At 41.5% G+C, this 20,592-nt stretch overlaps 1 protein-coding gene across 5 annotated transcripts in view; it reads right to left on the bottom strand.

Moving 5' to 3' along the window:
- pde4d (phosphodiesterase 4D) overlaps nt 1–20,592 on the bottom strand; it is an 830,388-nt gene that overhangs the window by 796,009 nt on the left and 13,787 nt on the right. The window contains exon 1 of one of the 5 annotated variants that reach the window (XM_008102871.3): nt 11,656–11,762. The exons of 1 other annotated variant lie outside the window; for it this stretch is intronic. The gene's annotated coding sequence lies outside the window, so the exon portion shown is untranslated. Of the gene's footprint in view, nt 1–4,080; nt 4,201–9,077; nt 9,205–11,655; nt 11,763–20,592 lie in introns of those variants that run through there. 3 more of the 5 variants (XM_008102870.3, XM_008102869.3, XM_016990885.2) reach the window with 3 other exon arrangements.

The following is a 20,592-nucleotide window of genomic DNA, read 5'->3' as shown; positions in this document are numbered from 1 at the left end:
TTTGACTTTTCTCCAGGAAAAGGTGGTATGCTTTGCTCCTCTATCATTATCCAGAAATCTGGACCTTTTCAAGAGACCAGGTTTTTGTTTTAAAGGAAAACTAAACATGATAATGGTATGCACACTTCAAACACATCATTTGTTTTAGTCTTGGCCAATATCTTAGTTTTACATCTGATCAGTTTCAACACCTCTGCAACCACATCTGAGATCCATTCAACCTCCACAATTATAGCTCTACCCTAACTGGGGCTCGGGCTGTGGCGCAGGCTGGAGAACAGCTGCAATGAATCACTGCAATGAATCACTCTGACCAGGAGGTCATGAGTTCGAGGCCCGCTCGGAGCCTATGTTTGTCTTGTCTTTGTTCTATGTTCAAAAGGCATTGAATGTTTGCCTATATGTGTAATGTGCTCCGCCCTGAGTCCCCTTCGGGGTGAGAAGGGCGGAATATAAACGCTGTAAATAAATAAATAAATAAATAAATACAGTCAGCTCTCTACATTTGCTAGAATTAAGGATACAGGACCTTCATGCAAGTGAAAAAATGTAAGTAAAAAGATATTATTAAACTGAAAGAATACCTCTCCAGGAATATCTAGAGCCCGTTCTACACTGCCATATAATCCAGATTTTCAAATCAGATAATCCACATTATCCGCTTTGAACTGGGTTATATGAGTCTACACTGTCATATAATTCACTTCAAAGCAGATAATCTGGATTTTACATGGCATTGTAGAAGGGGCTTTGGTCTTCCAGCATGATTTTATGAGCAACTATCACTGGAAGCTGCCCCTAGAATCACACTAGAATACCTAGAGCAGTGGTTCTCAACCTGGGGTCCCCAGATGTTTTTGGCCTTCAATTCCCAGAAATCCTAATAGCTGGTAAACTGGCTGGGATTTCTGGGAGTTGTAGGCCAAAAACATCTGGGGACCCCAGGTTGACAACCACTGACCTAGAGATGCCTAGAGAGATGTTTACTCCATTTTAAATTACAGTAGAGATTTGCTTATCCAACATTCTGTATTATCCAACATAGTCTGCCTTTTAGTAGTCAATGCTTTTGTAGCCAATGTTTGTAATACATTGCAATGGTTTGGTACTAAATTTGTAAATACAGTAATTACTACATAACGTTACCATGTATTGAACTGCTTTTTCTGTCAATTTGTTGTAAAACATGGTGTTTTGGTGCTTAATTTGTAAAATCATAAAGTAATTTGACATTTAATAGGCTTTTCCTTAATCCCTCCTTATTATCCAACATTTTTGCTTATCAATGTTCTGCTGTCCCATTTATGTTGGATAACCAAGACTCTACTGTAAATACACAGAAGTCAAAACCACAAACATGGAGGGATGACTGCATGTTCCACATTAACTGTAACATCCCATAGAATCTTGGAGCTCCAAATCTCATAGGGCTGAGCCATTACAATTAAAGTGGAATCCTAGTACTATAGCAGAACAATATGAACAGACCCTGGCATATTCCCCTACTAGAAGAAGTCATGTTATCTGGAAGCACAACAGCAGCCCAACAATTACTACCCTCTCTCTATAAATGAACTGGGTATTGAATTACTGGTTTTCAAGAAAAATTTGCAAAAACTAATCTAGAAGAACTGGAATTCAGCAGGGATTATGTCACTAACAGTGTAGGCCAGCCAAGCAATAACAATGATGTATGTCACACTGATTAATAGAGCATTTTGATACTATCTGCTCATTTCACTGCCTTAACAGACATTCTAAAAGCAGACACAATTATGTAAATGGTTATGTTCGTTATCTTGGAGGAATGTAGAACACTTTGTATACATCGTAGCTTGTATAATAAAAACTGGATTACGAGTGCCACTCTCTCATTCGCTTTCTGATACATTCATACTAGGTCCTGGCCAAGAAGTTGTGTCTCATAAAAGCAAAGAATTAAAAGTTGCACTCTGAAAACAAACTGCATGCAAAGCTATACATGTGTATCTGATGCTTCAGTATCACACTGGGAAATTTGTTTAGATCAGGCATGAGGAAACTTCGGCCCTCCAGGTGTTTTGAACTTCAACTTCCAAAATTCCCAGCCTCAGGCCCTTTCCTTTTCCCCCTCAGCCACTTAAGTGTCTATGGACAACGCCGGCGCTTCGGCTTAGAAATGGAGATGAGCACCAACCCCCAGAGTCAGACACGACTGGACTTAACATCAGGGGAAACCTTTACCTTTACCTAGGAGCAGATTTAATTTTTGGTCTTGGGTTTTGGGGATACTGGGTTGGAGGAAGAATTTTTGGCAGTCTACGTGGCTCTCAAAGTAGTGGTCTGTGGTCCAGTGGCAGTCCCCAAGCCATTGGTTGCCAGTCAAAGGAAGCTTCAATGAAAAAAAGAAACGATTGTACCCAATGGGCACCAATTTAGCAGCAATCCCTGGCCCATTGGAAAACTGGAACAGTAAATCCTCCACATCAGAAGTACTTTCCTAGAAGATTCCAGGCACCAAAAAACTGGGTTCTGTGCCTGCACAGATTATGCTAGGTTTCCCTGCATTATACTGTGTTTTTAAACATACATACTGTATACGCTTAGAATTGTTCTCAGAAAGCATTGTGCATGTAGAATTCTTTTGAAATTACAAATGAAAAAAGTTGGGTTGTTTTTGGAAAATAATTCCCACAAAGCATTATAAATGATGAATGTCTTTATGTTTATTTCTGGAAAATAAAGTTTACAAGAACATCACAACTGAGGAAATTAATGGAGCCCAACAGCCTTTTCTGCAAGAAGAGCAAAGCACTGTCGACCTCATTCTCTTTCACTGTTTGAAAGAGAAGCTGGATTTTGTGAAAGCATTTTAAAATTTAAACAATTCTGGGCCAATATGGGATTGTCTGGGATAATTCCACCAGACTGCAGGACAATCTTGATCCTCACGTATAAAAGCAGGGTGTGTTTAATCTCCACAGAGTCACTTTGGTAGTCAAATCCACACAGAACTACCCTTCACAATTCTACAGCATTGCCACCTGCATGATTATATGCAGAATTCCCCAAATGTGTGCCACCTATCTTGCACAGTGTGTGTATATGTGTGTGTGTGTGTGTGTTAAAAAAGAAGCAACTGGAGCAAAATAAAAATCACACCCAGACTATTGCTTTTTGGGCCAGCCAATTATTATGTATTTTTCCAATGAACCACAATGCATCAAAGCAGAAATAACATGTTTTAGTTATCAATAATTCAGATCTATTCAGGAAACCATATTTCTCACTCAGGTCAGTTCATACAAAAAGGTAGACTTTAGCCCTAACTCACTGCTCTGGTATTTCCTTATGACTTAGTATATATGTGCTTAGTATATGTGTTAATGACTGCAATCTTAAATTGGAATTTCTGGATAGGATGCCTTTTAAAAAGTTTATTCTAGGCATTATAACATTATGTTTCCTGCAATCTCTGTATTTGATCCCATACAGAAGTTAAGAGGGATGTTGTCCACCCATAACAGGTGCCAATACTATTCAAGCTTACTCAAAAGTAAACCAGCCAAGTTTCAAGATTGCTCCTGGCATTAATAAAGAAAGTAAGTCTAAAGTAGCATTCCATCATACACATGTTGATTTAAGCTTCACTAAAACAACTGAAGACTATGCATATATATTATAAAGAAGTAGTTTGGGGTTGTTTTTCAAAACATTTGATATCATATGTAGTCACCTATCCCCCTCCCCTCACCCTCCAACAATCTCATTCAATATTGCCTAAAGAACAAATGCATGCTGTGCTTTTGATTTGAAGAAGCAGCAGTGTGGAAAATGTGCAATTAGAGTAATCTCCAATCTTTTATAGCAAGAGGAGACAACCCACAAAACACCGTCGTGGGGGGTACATTCAAATAAATATATGCCGGCAGGTTCACCCTCTCCGACTACTAAATGCCAAGCTAATTCACAAGGACCACACAATCCCAGAGCCACTGAAGGAGCCTCTAATGTTGACATGGCAATTGCCGTGCCGATGAGCTCCCCCGTTCACAGTGTGCAATTAACCCACAAAGTTTCTTAAAAGTCAGAGTTACTCACGGAGTCTTTCTGGAGATGCAACAGCCAGCTGCTTATGACAGGAAATTCCAAAGCAACATCATGCACGACGCAGAACAAACAGGCATAGAGTCAGGAACAGACAGGCCCCCGGGATTACAGCAGTCCCAGGACTCGTGCTAGTACATGCTGAGCCATAATTTATGAAACGGAGCTCGGTTGATCAGCCAATCGGTTCACTTCTCTGTAACAAGTCTAACTGGCCCTGAAGACTAGAAAGCACTGCAACAAAATAACATACCGTACACAAACACACACACAAAAAGATATTCCCTACGCTAAGCTGCTTAGGTTGGAATTGGTTTCTGCAGTGTTGGCTGCGGTGGGTGGGAGGGTGGGTGGCAAGGGATGAAATCACAGCTTAATTTGGTTTCAAACTGGGTAACAGGTGACGTCTTTTGATACAGTGAAATGATTGAAGGCAGAGCTCCAGATTTGATTTTTAATCACATGTGCAAACAACGGTCACAGTAACCCTGTGCCCTCTTCCCTCCAGGAATATTCAACTCTCTCTCCCTTTTTCCCATGCTATTCCTCACTGAAGCGTCAACTGCCCACCAAATTCACATCTCATTTAACAGCTTCAACAGACAGTTCGGCAACTTTGAAAGAAGAAAGCCACTGCACTGTATGGCTTGTACTTTTGATCACAGTGTTTTCTAAGAGAAGGGGGGGCAAATTAAAATCTACTGACAAGCAGAAATATTTTGCATTCTTATCAAAGGCTCTAGCAATTTAACCAGAACATGGTTCTTTGTATCAGATTGAATTTGCAAGGGACTGGCTCAAACCTGCTTGCTCATGATAGATGATCTTTTGGGGGCAAAGGACTAAAATTTCAAGTACTGTATCCCCGAATCAACTAGCAAGCTAACTAGGGAGTTCTAGTAACTGTGATAAAAAGTAACATTTCAACCCTATAATCATTTCATTAGTCATGCTCAGTCATAAAGAACATATGAATATAATTCATTGAAACGTTGGGCATTACATCTGAGGCAATGTGAAGCAATACAAGAATTCTGTCTATGTTGAAGACATAAGGTGGATTGACACTTATGAGTTAATAGAGAACAAAATTATGGTTTTGCAAGAGATCTTCTAAGTGCTATCTTTTTTTGAGTAGAAGAACAGGTAATCCACAAAGGCCTATGGAGCTAGGATGGCCAATTTTATTTCTCAAGGGGCACCATGGGTTGCCAAAAATGCCAAAATAAAAATAAGAAAACATTGGGTTAGAGCTGTGTTCAATGGGTGAGCAACTGAAGTTGTACTCCAACACATCAGGATATCAATTGTAATTCCTACTACCTTCTACTTTACCTTTCAGATGAGTCAGATCATCTCATGACAGGCAATCATTAGAGGTCGTTTTGGCTTCTATTAAGAGTTCTGGTTTAATTTTCCCTCACATTCACCTGACTTGGGTAGTCTATGGTATCAGCTTTTCTCCCTTGCCCAATTTTCATAATCAAACTATGGTCTAGAGCTCTAGATTAATCTGACTTTGGAATTTAAAAGTAAATCTGTATGCCTGAAAATCTTATTTGATTCCTTTTCAGCTGCCCTTCCAGATTTTAGCTTTTCTGTGATTTCACTGGACATTACGGGGCTAATAGAATAGTTAACAGGGACACAAAATATTTTAGATAAAAGTTATTGGTGAAGAAAAACAGATTGAACACCTTATTAAACTATCACTACTGGATTTTGAAAATATTTTGACATATTTGCAAACAATGACATATAAAACTAATTCACAGAATCACTTCTAAAATGTCCACTCACCCAACTATCTACTGTTTAGCAAAGGTAAGTGCTTCTCTCTCCTTGATTAGCCATGTGTTTCTAGCCATTTCCCCCTTTCTGTAGCATTCTGAGAGTTAAATGTCTTGTCCTAGAAGCACCTTTTGCATAGCACACCCTTTCCCCCTTCTGTAAACTGCTTGAGTTAGCCCTGTCATCTGGATTATTAGAGGATACACATTTCCATTAGCTAAAGTAATCTATCATAACATCTGGGTGTGGGAGACTAGGCTTAACAGCAAGGTCTGGATAATGCAGGCTTTGGGTCTTCCCACATCCCTGCAATTTCATATTTGCTAAATAAGATATGCATGAAATATTTTCACTCTGCAATTTTCCCCAAACTGTAGCTGTCTAGTATTGTTTCTGTTATTTTCTGGAAATAGATCACAGTTCCCACCATCCCCAACCAGCTGGCTGCAATCCAACGTAACTGGAAGGTACTAGATTGGAGGAAAAATAAAAAAGCACCCCTTTCTGATTGGGAGATCCTTGATTGATCCAACACACGTAAACAAATATTTCCCAAGTATAAGGAAAGAGAATTTCCACAATATGTCTCCCATATGGCCAAGAGAAGGTGCATGTTTTCCATCAAGGTTCCATTTTGCCCTTCTCCCTTTTAGCTACATAATTTCTTGGACACTGGTAAAGTATGTCCCAATTAGGGGTACAGAATAGATTGTGTGGTACATGTAGCTTTCCCTTCCAAGACCTTGTCATTCTTTCATCGCCAAGGTCTACTGCAGTGGTTCTCAACCTGTGGGTCCTCAGGTGTTTTGGCCTACAGCTCCCAGAAATCCCATCCAGTTTACCAGCTGTTAGGATTTCTGGGAGTTGAAGGCCAAAACATCTGGGGACCCACAGGTTGAGAAACATTGGTCTACTGTTTGTGTGTGTGTGTGTGGGTGGGTGGGTGTGTCAGCAGCAATTTAAGAAATTGCAAGTTGCTTCTGGGGTGAGAGAATTGGCCGTCTGCAAGGATGTTGCCCAGGGGACGCCCAGATGTTTTGATGTTTTAGCATCCTTATGGTAGGCTTCTCTCATGTCCCCGCATGGGGAGCTGAAGCTGACAGAGGGAGCTCATCTGCTCTCTCCCCGGGTTGGATCCGAACCGGTAACCTTTAGGTCAGCAACCCAACCTTCAAGTCAGCAGTCTGCCAGCACAAGGGTTTAACCCATTGCGGCACCGGGGGCTCCGGTCTACCGGTTGAAATGACCACATCATTCTGCCTTAGGGAAGTAATGATAAATATGTGTAGGGCCTAAACTCCTTAACACCATTCCTCCTGGTTCATGTTTCTGCATCAGCTCCCACTCCCTTTGTTTGAAGATTATAGTTTGTTAATTCAGGGGTGGGGGTGTTAATTCATCTATTACACCAGCATGCCACTGGAATAAACAAATAGAAACCTGAATTAACGTGCTTTTCCGACACCTCTTTGCTAATTAATCAAGCTGAATTAAAACCAAGATTCCACAGGGGACTTGTAGCCCCAATGGCAAAAACTGCTAGTTCAACATCATAATTGATACATTAATATTAGCATGCTACTATTGAAAGTGGGAACCATAACTGGCTTACTCATCAGGAGGAATTTGCCATGTTGAAAAATGCTCACAGCAAAACATAAAAAATACAGTAAAGTCTCAATTATCCAAGCCTCGCTTATCCAAGCCTCTGGATAATCCAAGCCATTTTTGTAGTCAATGTTTTCAATATATTGTGATATTTTGGTGCTAAATTCATAAATACAGTAATTACAACATAACATTACTGCGTACTGAACTAATTTTTCTGCCAAATTTGTTGTATAACATGATGTTTTGGTGCTTAATTTTTAAAATCATAACCTAATTTGATGTTTAATAGGCTTTTCCTTAATCCCTCCTTATTATCCAAGATATTCACTTATCCAAGCTTCTGCCAGCCCATTTAGCTTGGATAAGTGAGACTCTACTGTATTTGAAGTTTGAGCTAGAATTCCTGCTGCTTAAATGCTTCTGAGAGCTGTAGAGTTTAAAAATGACATTTCCATATGGAGAAAAATACCAACACATTTATTACATATTTCCTGTGCCTATAAGAACAGCACCTATTCTTATAGGTGAAAGGGGGGATCATCCCCAGATGCATTTTGGAAGAACCTTTCAAGAGATCTCTGGAAGCTTCAAAACATTTTTGCTTACTTCCATAAAGTTTACCTGACCTGGTTGTCTCATTTCACATATGCATTTTTTGTTTTTGTTTTTATTAAAAGTTAGCTGAAACATGTTGAAATGATTTTCCTTCTTGTAATATAAGAATCTATCTCTGTTCTTTCCATGTTAGTTTTGCTTCTGTTACCAAGTTTCCTAATAAAGAAATACAGCCAAGGAACACATACTTCAGTGCTTGTAATGTATACAAACGGCAGTGCCATACAGCTTCACAGAGTGAGCAAAATTGTGACCAATGGACCTGCATACAATAATCAGCTTAATCAACTTTCTGGACGATTCATTATGCATGGACAACTCTCAAATATCACCTTTATTCTATCTTTAAACAGAGTTTGACTAGAACAGAGCTGAAAATGTTACTTTTGGAACTACAGCTTCCACCATCCCCCCCAACAAGGATACCTTCTAATCAAGAATGCATTTGAACAGCAGGACTGTCTTCTGTACCATAAAACACATGGTCTCCCTGCTTTAAGTCCCCAGGTGTCATGTGCAGGCAAACTCCAACTCTGGAAACCGAATCTCTCAAACACTAGAAACTTTATTTAAGAAGAAAGAGTTGATTACAGTAAAATTTATGTTAGATCTGAGGTTAACTGCACAACACATTTATAGGTAAAGCAATTCAAATTTTCTGCAGGCTTGCATCCCATTTGTCAATAAGCAACACCAGTTTCCTCTCCTGCTGTTTTTTTTCCTCATTGGTCCATTAATCCAAAACCATCTGATATCTCACTTTCTCCTTTTACATCAGTATCCCACAAGAATGACCTTGTAGCTTTTTGGTAGCTGTAAACTCCCTTTGCAGCTGCAGTCCATTAATCTACTACCAGAAGATAAACAAGTTGAAGATATTAAGAAAAAGTGGCATCCCCCAAAAGCTCCAACATGCAAGCAAATACCAGCATGGTTAAAGCATATTAACCATCATACAGTGCAGTTCAATATACCTTCTAGATAAGGATTCCTTCAAACAGGAGGAATGCATTCTGTACCTCAATATATAGTGCATGGGTTCCCCAAGTCCCTGGGGTCTGAAATTACTTAACTGCTCCAGGGGGCATTCAAGCCTCAAACTGGCTCTGTTCTAAAAAGTTCCCAATTAAGGCCATATAACACAGAGAAGTTCCAGCTGTCCCTGTTTTCCTGCTCCTAGTAAATTACTATCTTCTTTCCCCATTAAAGGGCTATGTGGGGGTGTTTCATAGATGGCTTTTGGGAATTTTTACATCTGCACATATGCCAGCTAGAAAGCATCCCTCTTCCTTTCACCCTCAAATAGCAAATGAGGTTGTTGCAGCCTTTTGCTACAATTAGCACAACCAGATCCATGGTGAGATTAAGCAAACATTTTATCAAAGATCCCTATGTCTTTTTTTAAAAAAGGAAACACTGAAGGTATATTGGATAAAATACTTGCTCTAGAAACTACTGCAGGACAGGTTTCCAGTGAAACAGGGGGGCTTAATGCACATTCAAGCCTGCAATTCCAAAGTCTCAGACTTTGCAAAGAACAAATCTGCTTGCCAGTTAACTACACACAAAATAGCTAGATTTGATGTAAAACAAGATAAAATAAATCACAAAACTATAATTCACCAAGGGATTCCTGGATAAATTATAGTTTTGTGATGATTTTATCTTGTTTTACATCAAACTGAGTAAGGTTGCTAATCGGTCTAAAACAGGCATGGGCAAACTTTGACTCTCCAAGTGTTTTAGATTTCTACTCCCACAAATCTTAACAGCCAGTAGAGTGTGAGGAATTATGAGTGTTGTAGTCTAAAACCCCTAGAGGGCCGAGGTTTGCCCATGCCTGGTCTAAAAGATGTTATATATTAGGGATATAAATCTTCATAACAGACAATACAATTTTCTTCTCACTGGAATAAAGTTTTTGAAAACTATGGTTTTCAAAGATCCCCCCTTTTTTGCAGAAAATATGGGTCCCATACCCAAGATGTCTTGTTATGTATATGCACATACTACAAAAATCTGAAAAAATCCAAAATACAGAACATTTCTTTATGTGGAAGGTAAGAGATGATCAACTTGTGTGAGTTTTTACACTTTGAACTCATTCTGTAGCAATTGAAAGAACTGAGGACTAAGTGGGAAGATGATTTTATTTTAGATTTTGTAATACTTGTATATACGTAACGAGAAATCTTAGAGATGAGATCCAAGAAAAGATTAAACCCTATCCTTTCTTGTAAGGCCAGACAAGCTGTGATAGCCTCTCCTAGTGATGTCTTCTTCACTAATAGCTTTTGCCATCTTGACCACACTAATGTTGCTTGACCATGTTTGGCCCAGTTTTCATCTATGAAATGTAGGAGGATATGCAAGCATTTGGTATGCATGCAGCAACCAGCCTTAGATACCAAGTCCTGGGATGGCACCTGAAATGATACCATTCTTCATCCAACCAAGCAATGCTGAGCAGCAACATTAAGTTCTCAGCTTACAGTAACTAGCCTGCCATTGAAAGATCTCTATGGCTTTATGTTTTCCCACAAAATTTGACTTCTCACAGGAACTTTGAATGCTTACAATAATTCTCCTCTGGTGATATTTTAGGCAGCCTTAAATAAGCTTGCTCCAAATGCATGCAACTAGGGACAAGAGGGTTAGGCAGGATGCTGTATTTCTGGTGGTGCAATAAATGTGCTGTAAGTGTGTTGCAAAATATAAGATCCATTTTGTTTAACTTCTAAAAAGAAACCCTTGATGTTTCTATGCACCAAGGCTGATTTATGAGGTACTTTTATTGTTTGTAAAATCTAAAACAGTCAAGCCTGAAATGAACATAAGAAAGGAGTTTAACTGACGCATAAAACACCCAGTCAAACCAGTTGTGTAAAATTCCATCAGCTCAACTTTCCAAATGTGTCAGATGGGCCAAATACAACAACCTTTACCAATGAGACCATGACATCTAAGATGATTCATGACAGAAAGAGGCAAACTATGCTCAGAACAGAAGAACTGTTTAACATTTGCCCATCTTACTTAAACACCACACAAATCTCTGACATGAGCCTCAGATTATTTAGAAGACTGTTCATTTGGAGTTTGATCGTTTTTTTCCCATGCAAGACTAAAACCATTGAACGAATTGCAACATTACACAGAACAATAGCAAAATGCTTTGCAGCCCAGCCAAAAAATGCACGAAGAAACTCTTATTGTTAAAATCCAATATATTATGCAGCATTGAACAAGTAATATCCACCAGTCTGAATTCAAGCACATAGTAAAACAACATCTCAATTGTTCATTCATTCCCCCCCCCCCCCGCCATCTGCTCCATGTCCTCTAAAATGGCTAAGAAAAGCACTTATGGCGAGTTAAGAACTTGTCAGAATCCATACCTCACAACCTCTGAGGATGCCTGCCATAGATGTGGGCGAAACGTCAGGGGAGAATACTTCTGGAACATAGCCACACAGCCCGAAAGACATACAACAACCCTGTGATCCCGGCCATGAAAGCCTTCGACAACAACTTGTCAGATCCATTGCTTACCTGAAATACTTGCTTCTAAAGGATACCTTCTGTGAAAGAGTTATGATTGGAAGTTGTTTACAACCTTTCTGTCATATGTTTAGCCTCCAGTACTTCTGTTTGTTAGAATGAGGTACGGACTGGCTGTAATCATTAAGGAAAATAGACCCAGGTGCCTTCTGACTCTGAGAGTGCAAAAACTTTCACAAAATGGAACAGGAAGAAGCCAAACTAGAAGTAGGCTGACCTTGTTGAGCAAGCTTTGGCAAGTCTACCATGGAAGGGAGATTTGCCCATTGTTCAAGTGACTTATTGGTTCAGTGTAGACAGTTGCATACTCTGAAATCCTGTTGATTTGCAGCCTCCGTCTTATACCTTTTCATTCATCTTGTTGCATTCAGTAAGAGACCAAGGATTGTGTTTCAGTGTACCTATAGTGTTAACTATATGCTTAAGTGATCTGGCATAGAAAAAAAAGTCTTAACTTTAAATGCATGGAGCTGGAAGATTCTGACATAACTCTTTCCCATTTCTTTATATTAGAAAATAATGCTGGATCCTGTAAGCATTGGTGTGTGAACGCTTATATCCAGGAAAAGCAAAACATTGTTGTTCTTAAAGAGCCAGGGCCACTTTTTTAGCCCAGCCTCCAAAGGAAAGTTAAGATGAATTTTCATAAAAATACTACATATTTAGGAGGCTACTAGTGTTATGCTCTGTCTTAATCTGAGCTTCTAGGCATAAGAATGTCAGCTCCTACTCTTTGATCTGTGCAAACTGGACCACACTGAAGATCAACTCAAATTGAACCTCAGATGGCTGAGGCATGATCAATATTCATCATGAACTCAACCTTCCTTATCTTCCCCAAGAAGATCTCCTTGGCCTCAGCACTGTTCCTGTTTCACCATTTATCCAAATCCTGACTGATGTAGTTTTTCATGGTGGATGACCACTGAATGTGTCTGACTTTGCTGACACTTTGGAGCTTCTCTTGAAAATGATCCTGAAGCCTTAATTAGCTGAAGAAGCTAGATCACAAACCTGGTGTGTGGAATACTCTATGATAACATTTTCCCAAACTCTGGCCTCCTTCCAAGTGTTTTGAACTTCAGTCTTCAGAATCCTTGATCATTGGCTGAAGCAGGTGAGACTTCCAGGAGCTGAAACCCAAAACTAAAGTTTGGAGGACTGAAGTTTGCAAATAACCATCTTAAAGCAATAGCTCTAGCTTATGCTTCATTTCCAGATTAATACACACACACACACATACACACACACACACACACACATATATATATATGTGTGTGTGTGTGTGTGTGTGTGTGTGTGTGTGTGTGTGTCACACATACATATATATACGCACATACATACATACATACATACAGTATATGCTCTTCCTGGGAAGCTTTGCCTCACATCATGTTTTTAGAACAATTAAAAACTGTTTCGTTCATGTAAGTCATGCTTAGTTCCTATTAAAAAAAGTTATTGGAGGCCACTGCAGGTGAGGCCATGCTTTGTTCACTCATATGCTGTGGAGGGTCCCAACAGCATTGCTATCCACCTGTAAACAGTCAAGGATTTCTTAGCAATTGTCCCATGTGTGGTAAATTTGGCTCTTAAAAAGATGGAAGTATAGCGAGTAGAGCAGCAGCAGAAACTTGGCAGGTGTAAAGCTTTATTGTTATTCCAGTTTTCTCCTGCTGGGTAAATGCTTCCTTTTCCTACAGCTGCTAATCTGATTGTACCCTAATTATAATATCCCTGTTCCTTAATTATTCTGGGTGATTAATTGATTGTTCATACTGTGAAATGCCATCCACATTTGTTTAGAACCAGTGTGCGATCAGGCTTCAAACAAAAAAGGGCTTCAGTACGGTGTAGTTGTGCTGAAAAAATGCAACTATTGAAGAATATGGACTTCATCCAAAAACTTGCCAGTCTGAAGGTTGCAAGGCAGAATGAGAAGCATTTCTTTCTTCTTTATTCTTATGCCTAGGTTTCCCTCCTATTGAAGTAATTTGAAAGGAAATCATGTGCACCAGCTCCAAGGCTGGTATACGTTTTGCTTCATGTTGTGGTGTGACTTGGGGATCTGGCAGGACTATTGATCCTATAGATCTGAAGCATTGCCTGAGCCTTACACAAGATAATCTGCATTATACTCCTTCTAAAGTCTTTACCATTGTTGCAACTTAATGCTGGAGAGGCAAAGTCTGCAGGGATTTCTCATATCTCTACCCACTGGGGTGTGTGTGTGTGTACACCAACGTATGGGCTCCGGGATCTCCTTCTGTCATGGGACCAATTCCCAGGGCTGAATTTGCAAGCCCTGGAATTGGAGCCATAACATCAACACTCCTGAATGTCTCATGAAAACACCTGGCAGCAGAGCATGGGAACTCGGGGGTGAAAATCATAACAATTATAATGAGTAGTTTGTGTGGGAATAGTAGAAATGTGATACAGGGGGTGGAGTTTGGTGATGATATTTACGTGTGATGTTACGTTGCAACCAAGGTGATAAAATTGCTTGTATGTAACCATTATGTCATTCTCGACTTTTTCCAAGTCGTGTGTTCTTCAATAAAGATTGGTTTTGATAGCAGCTGTCTTTGATCTGCGTTCATGCTGGTCGTTTGAAGTGAGCGTGACATTTAAGTCGAGAATCCCATTCTCACCCTCCTGCGGAGTCGCAGTGAAGTGAAAATGAGTGGAGGGGGCGATCAAAGCCCGAAAGGAGCAGAGGGGCCCTTGCCAGAGGCTCGGCCGCTGGGAGAGGAAACGCTACAAGCCATCGCTTCCTCTACCGGGTACCCCAGACCGAACGGAGTGATCCAGAGACACTCCAGAGGAGGAAGAGGTGTCTCAGCAGCTGCAGAGACCAGTTGGGGGTCTGGAGGGAGCATGCCGGAGACCGTGGCCCTACGGTTGTCTATCTTGGAGACCAACCTGTCCAGGCTGTCGGAAACCGTGGGAAGATTGGTGCTACTGTTGGAGGAGAATCTCCAGAGGGAGCCCACTCGATACGGTGCCGAAAGAGAGCTGAGTAAGGACGAGGCTTGGAGCCAGAGGGGCCAGCGCGCATCGATGCAGAGCCCAACGGCAACAGGCGGCGGTGGAGATGAGGAGTATTGGCAGGAGCTGGAGTTCCGAGAAAGGATGGCGCGCGAGGAGGATCGCCAGCGAGCCTTGGGGACTCTGAGACCGCCAACTCCAACAGTACTCCCAACCCCCCGAATGGGTGTCGGGGTTGAAAGACCGCTGGGACCAGGGATCGGGTCCAGCGGGTTGGTGGAGGAAGGCGAGGAGGAGCCGGAGATCCATGGAGACGGGGAGGATGCACCGTACGGCGAAGGAGCGCGAAGTGCGGGGGCTACAGCAGGACCTGCGTTCAGATGGGTGGAAGGGCCGACAGCAGCAGCGGAATTCCGAGGGCCGCGGGGAACGACCGCCGGGCTGGGACGCGGAGTGATCAAAGGGCCAGCTCAGGGGAACCTGATGCAACCCCTCCCCAGACCACCCATGCAAAGGCAGCGGGCCGCAGAATGGATGCCAAGGAGAGAGGAGCTCAAACTTGAATACGGAGGGGAATCATCCGAACTGAACTTTTTCCTCATTGGCATCAGAGGATACATGGAGGACAATGCACACACATTCCCCTCCGAAGGAAGCATGGTTCGGGCCATTGGTAATACTCTAAAGAGGGGAGCGGCCAGCTGGTATGTGCAATTACATGCCAGACGCGACCCGTGCTTGAGGTCAGTACCCCAATTCCTCGCCGCACTGGAAAACCGATTTAGAGACCCGCTGGAGCAATTGAGGGCTCGAGACCAACTAAAAGGAATAAAGCAGAGGGACAAGACGGTACCCGAGTACGCAGAAGAATTCCTCCATCTCGCGGAAAGGGTACCAGAGTGGTCCGAAGTGACCAAAGTGGAGATATTCAAAGAGGGACTGCGCCCCGAGGTATTTAGTTGGGTGGCGCACAGAGATGACCCAGAGACACTACAGGGTTGGATTCAACTGGCAGGGCGCGTCCAATCCACCCTGTTCCAAGTAAAGCGCTTCCGGAGCGGCGGCGGCGGCGGCCAGCAGAGACCGGTGACGAGGGGTCGGGGAGAGACGAGGAAGCAGGAGAAACCCGGAGGGAGGCCGGGGATCCCCTTCAAAGGAGACGACAACAGACCTAAGCCGGGATGCTTTGTATGTGGCCATCGGCGGCAGAATGCTGGACCCGAAAGGGAGAACCGCCCAAAGCCTCAAAACCCACGCCAGCAGCCGGGAGACGAGCGGAGGAGGAGGTTCGAGCCCCAGAACCTCCGGAGAGGCTGGTGAGTCAAGACAAACGCATGCTGGTAGTGCCGATCTGCTTGTCGGGGTTAGAGAATCGGGCCACCTGTAGAGCATTCGTGGATTGTGGTTGCTCTAGGAACATTATAACTCCGGAATTAGCAGGGGCGCTAAAATGCCAGCCAACGCTGCTTGACGCCCCAATTGCATTTTCGCAGCTAGATGGATCAGTTGCTGCTGGGGAAGTATCCACGAAAGAAATACAGAGGATCCCATGTAAAATAGGCAAATGGGAAGGAAGAATATCCTTTGTGATAGCCCCTATTGCCACATACAATATCATACTAGGGATTCCATGGCTAGAACAGGCAAACCCCGAAGTGGATTGGAGGGGAAAGAGCCTGGCATTTAAAGAGCAACAAACGCAATGGGAGATAAGCAAAATAGCAGAAGAAGAGAGCGAGGGAGATGAAGCGGGGGAAATAGACCAAGAACTATTGCCCCCTGAATACAGGGACTTTGTGGATGTGTTCAATCAAAAAGAGGCAAGTAAATTACCTCCCAAAAGGAATATAGAAGTAGAAATCGAAATAACCCCAGGAGCAAACTTACCAAAACCAAAAGTGTATCCCATGTCTGTTCAGGAGAAGGAGGAATTGAGGAAATACATTGATAAGAATCTGGCGCGAGGCTTCATTAAGCCGTCCAGCTCCCCTTTGGGAGCCCCAGTGTTATTCAGGAGAAAGAAAGACAACTCTTTAAGACTGTGCATTGACTATCGAAATTTAAATGCAATTACTAAGGATAATAAATACCCTATGCCCTTAGTAAAGGATCTGATTACCGTGTTAAAGAAAGGGAGCATATTTACCAAACTTGATTTAATTGAAGCTTATCATAAATTAAGAATCAAACCCGAGGATACTTGGAAAACTGCATTTTCCTGCGCATTCGGACATTTTGAATATCAAATTTTGCCTTTTGGATTAAAAAACGGCGGCGCTTGCTTTATGCAGCTTATAAATGAAATTTTACATCCACTATTATATCGAGGAGTATTCATATTTTTGGATGATATCCTTATCGTAAGCGAGGACAGAGAGCAACACATTGAACTAGTCCGGGAAGTTTTGCAAAAACTGAGGGAAGCAAAACTGTATGCGAAACTTTCCAAATGTGAATTTAACAAAACGCAAATTGACTTCTTGGGGTATCGAATATCTCCGGAGGGGTTAGCTATGGACCCATCCAAAGTGTCGGACGTAAGAGAATGGGGAGTGCCTCAAACCAGGAGACAATTGCAATCGTTCCTAGGATTTGCAAATTTCTATAGATCATTCATAAAAGGCTTTGCACAAATAACCGCACCCCTCACAGAACTTTTGAAAACAAAGGGGAAAGGGGAGACGGCGAAAGTGAAAGCCCCTGGCGCCAAGTTGAGTTGGACGCCAGAATGCCAAAAGGCTTTTGAAACCCTAAAAGAACGCTTTACAGAAGAACCTGTCCTAAAGCACCCCGACATTCAAAGCCCTTTCATAATACATTGTGATGCTTCGGATTGTGCATACGGAGCAGTACTATTGCAAAAAGATCAAAATGGGAACTTAAAACCTTGCGGATATTTGTCTCGGAAGTTCAGTGAAACTGAGAAATGTTGGCCCATATGGGAAAAAGAAGCATTAGCTATATTAAAGGCATTGGAATGCTGGCGACACTTCCTCGAAGGGAGTGGAATCCCATTTGAAATTTGGTCTGATCATAAGAACCTCCAGTACTTAAAATCTCCTCGAAAATTATCCCCCAAACAAATTAGATGGGCACAATACTTTAGCAGGTTCGATTTCCAATTAAAGTTTTTCCAAGGGAAACAGAATGTTTTGGCAGATGCTCTTTCACGCATGCCTCAGCACGAGGACTTAACCACAGCAAAAGAGGGAATGTTATTTTCCGAAAGACAATGGGGTTTAGCTGTCAGTACAAGAGCGCAGGCTCAAAGGGAGAGCACTGCCACTGTCAAATTTGACGAAGAAGATAGTTGGGAAAAAGAACTGAGGCAGTCATATGAAGGAGATCAGTGGATCTTATCCAACGCGGAAAAAGGGGAGCAGAAGGGGGGATTTTGGTTTGTGAAAAAGAAACTGTATATCCCAGCGATATTGAGGATTAAGATTTTGCATCGTTTTCATAATAACCAGAGCGCTGGTCATGTGGGGATTACAAAAACGACGAAGGCGATAGCAAAACACTGTTGGTGGCCAGGGATGAGAAAGGACATAAAAATTATGTTATCCAATGTGATGATTGTGCCAGGAATAAATCGAGAGGAGGGAAGCCAATGGGACTATTACAAACGGTAGCAGAACCTACCAGGCCTTGGGAATGTGTAGCCATGGACTTTGTGGGAGAACTGCCTGTTAGCAGGGGACATCGCTACATATGGACAGTATTAGACCTGTTTTCTAAACAGGCCCACTTTATAGCACTGACGAAACTACCATCGGCAGAGAAACTGGCTGAATTATACATAAACCACATTTACAAACTTCATGGATGTCCTAGTAGAGTGGTCAGTGATAGGGGTGTTCAATTCACAGCAAAATTCTGGGAAAAATTCTTGGAAATGCTAGGAGCAGAAAGGAGCCTAAGTTCTGCTTTTCACCCCATGACAAACGGGGCGGTAGAACGTACTCAACAGACGCTTGGGCAGTTCCTTCGCATGTACTCTAATATGAGACAAAACGAGTGGTCTAAGTGGCTAGCCTTCGCTGAACTAGCTTTTAATTCTACCATACCTTCCGCAACAAATAAAACCCCCTTTGAAGTAGTTTATGGGTATGAGATTCAGCCTCTGCCCCAATTGCCAAGGTGGGCAGAGAATGAAGAAACAGGGGCAGGGAAATGGAAAACCCAAATGCTAGAATGTTGGAGTCAGGTGACTGCATCCTTAAAAGAAGCACACAAAAAGTATAAAACATTCGCAGACAGGAAAAGGGTGGAAGGCGATAAATTGGAGAAAGGGGACTTAGTGTGGCTAAGCACACAAAACATCAAATTGGGGCTACCTTCAAGAAAACTGGGCCCCAAATTTATTGGACCTTTCAGGATACAGGATGTGATAAACGAAGTGACTTTCCAATTGTCCTTGCCAAAAAGTTTGGGGAAAATACATCCAGTATTCCATCGCAGCTTATTAAAAAAGTATATGGGTACTTTGGACAAAATGGATACCTAGTGTTCTTGTTTGATTTATTTCAGAGTCGTGATGGAGGAAGCACAGAAGAGGACGACGGAGAAAAGGGGGGCGCCATGTCATGGGACCAATTCCCAGGGCTGAATTTGCAAGCCCTGGAATTGGAGCCATAACATCAACACTCCTGAATGTCTCATGAAAACACCTGGCAGCAGAGCATGGGAACTCGGGGGTGAAAATCATAACAATTATAATGAGTAGTTTGTGTGGGAATAGTAGAAATGTGATACAGGGGGTGGAGTTTGGTGATGATATTTACGTGTGATGTTACGTTGCAACCAAGGTGATAAAATTGCTTGTATGTAAACATTATGTCATTCTCGACTTTTTCCAAGTCGTGTGTTCTTCAATAAAGATTGGTTTTGATAGCAGCTGTCTTTGATCTGCGTTCATGCTGGTCGTTTGAAGTGAGCGTGACATCCTTCTATATTCAGTAAGTTGAGAATTCTATAGATACCATTGACTGCCAAAAAAACAAATGGATCTATGAGTAAATTGTCCCTAGATGCCAAAATGATTCAACAGAGCATCATATTTTGAATATATTACAAGGCAAGCTAATTCATTAGAAAATATTATGAGGCTTTTCTAAAATTTAAAGTACAGTAGAGTCTCACTTATCCAACATAAACGGGCCGGCAGAACGTTGGATAAGCGAATATGTTGGATAATAAAGAGGGATTAAGGAAAAGCCTATTAAACATCAAATTAGGTTATGATTTTACAAATTAAGCACCAAAACATCATGTTATACAACAAATTTGACAGAAAAAGTAGTTCAATATGCAGTAATGCTACGTAGTAATTACCATATTTACTAATTTAGCACCAAAATATCATGATGTATTGAAAACATTGACTACAAAAATGCATTGGATAATCCAGAATGTTGGATAAGCAAATGTTGGATAAGTGAGACTCTACTGTAGTAGGAAAAGAACATTACAGGGAGATAGACTCAAGCAGAACACCACAGGATTGAGTTGGCAAGACCTGAGCAAGGCTGACCAATTCTTGTGGCTTTTTTTCTCATTCATTAAGGCAGGGGTCACCAAACTAAGGCCCAGGGGCCGGATGCGGCCCTCCAAGGTCATTTACCTGGCCCCCACCCTCATTTATAATATAATATTTTTATATCAGTTTTAATAATATAATATATTATATATACATATGATATTGATAATATTATCATGTTATACAATGTAATACTAATAATAATACCATATAATAATATTAATTACATGTTATATATTACATATAATATTACAGTATAGTGGTAAAGTTCAATATAGTAATATATGATGCTAATATTGTGCTATGCTAATAATATAATATATTGTATGTACATACAGCTGCTCTGAGTTCCCTTTGGGGTGAGAAGGGTGGGATATAAATGTAGTAAATAAATGTAG

The sequence above is a fragment of the Anolis carolinensis genome, chromosome 2 (genome assembly GCF_035594765.1).
Source record: "Anolis carolinensis isolate JA03-04 chromosome 2, rAnoCar3.1.pri, whole genome shotgun sequence".
NCBI classification, from domain to species: domain Eukaryota; kingdom Metazoa; phylum Chordata; class Lepidosauria; order Squamata; family Dactyloidae; genus Anolis; species Anolis carolinensis.
This window is presented reverse-complemented; position numbering and strand designations above follow the sequence as displayed.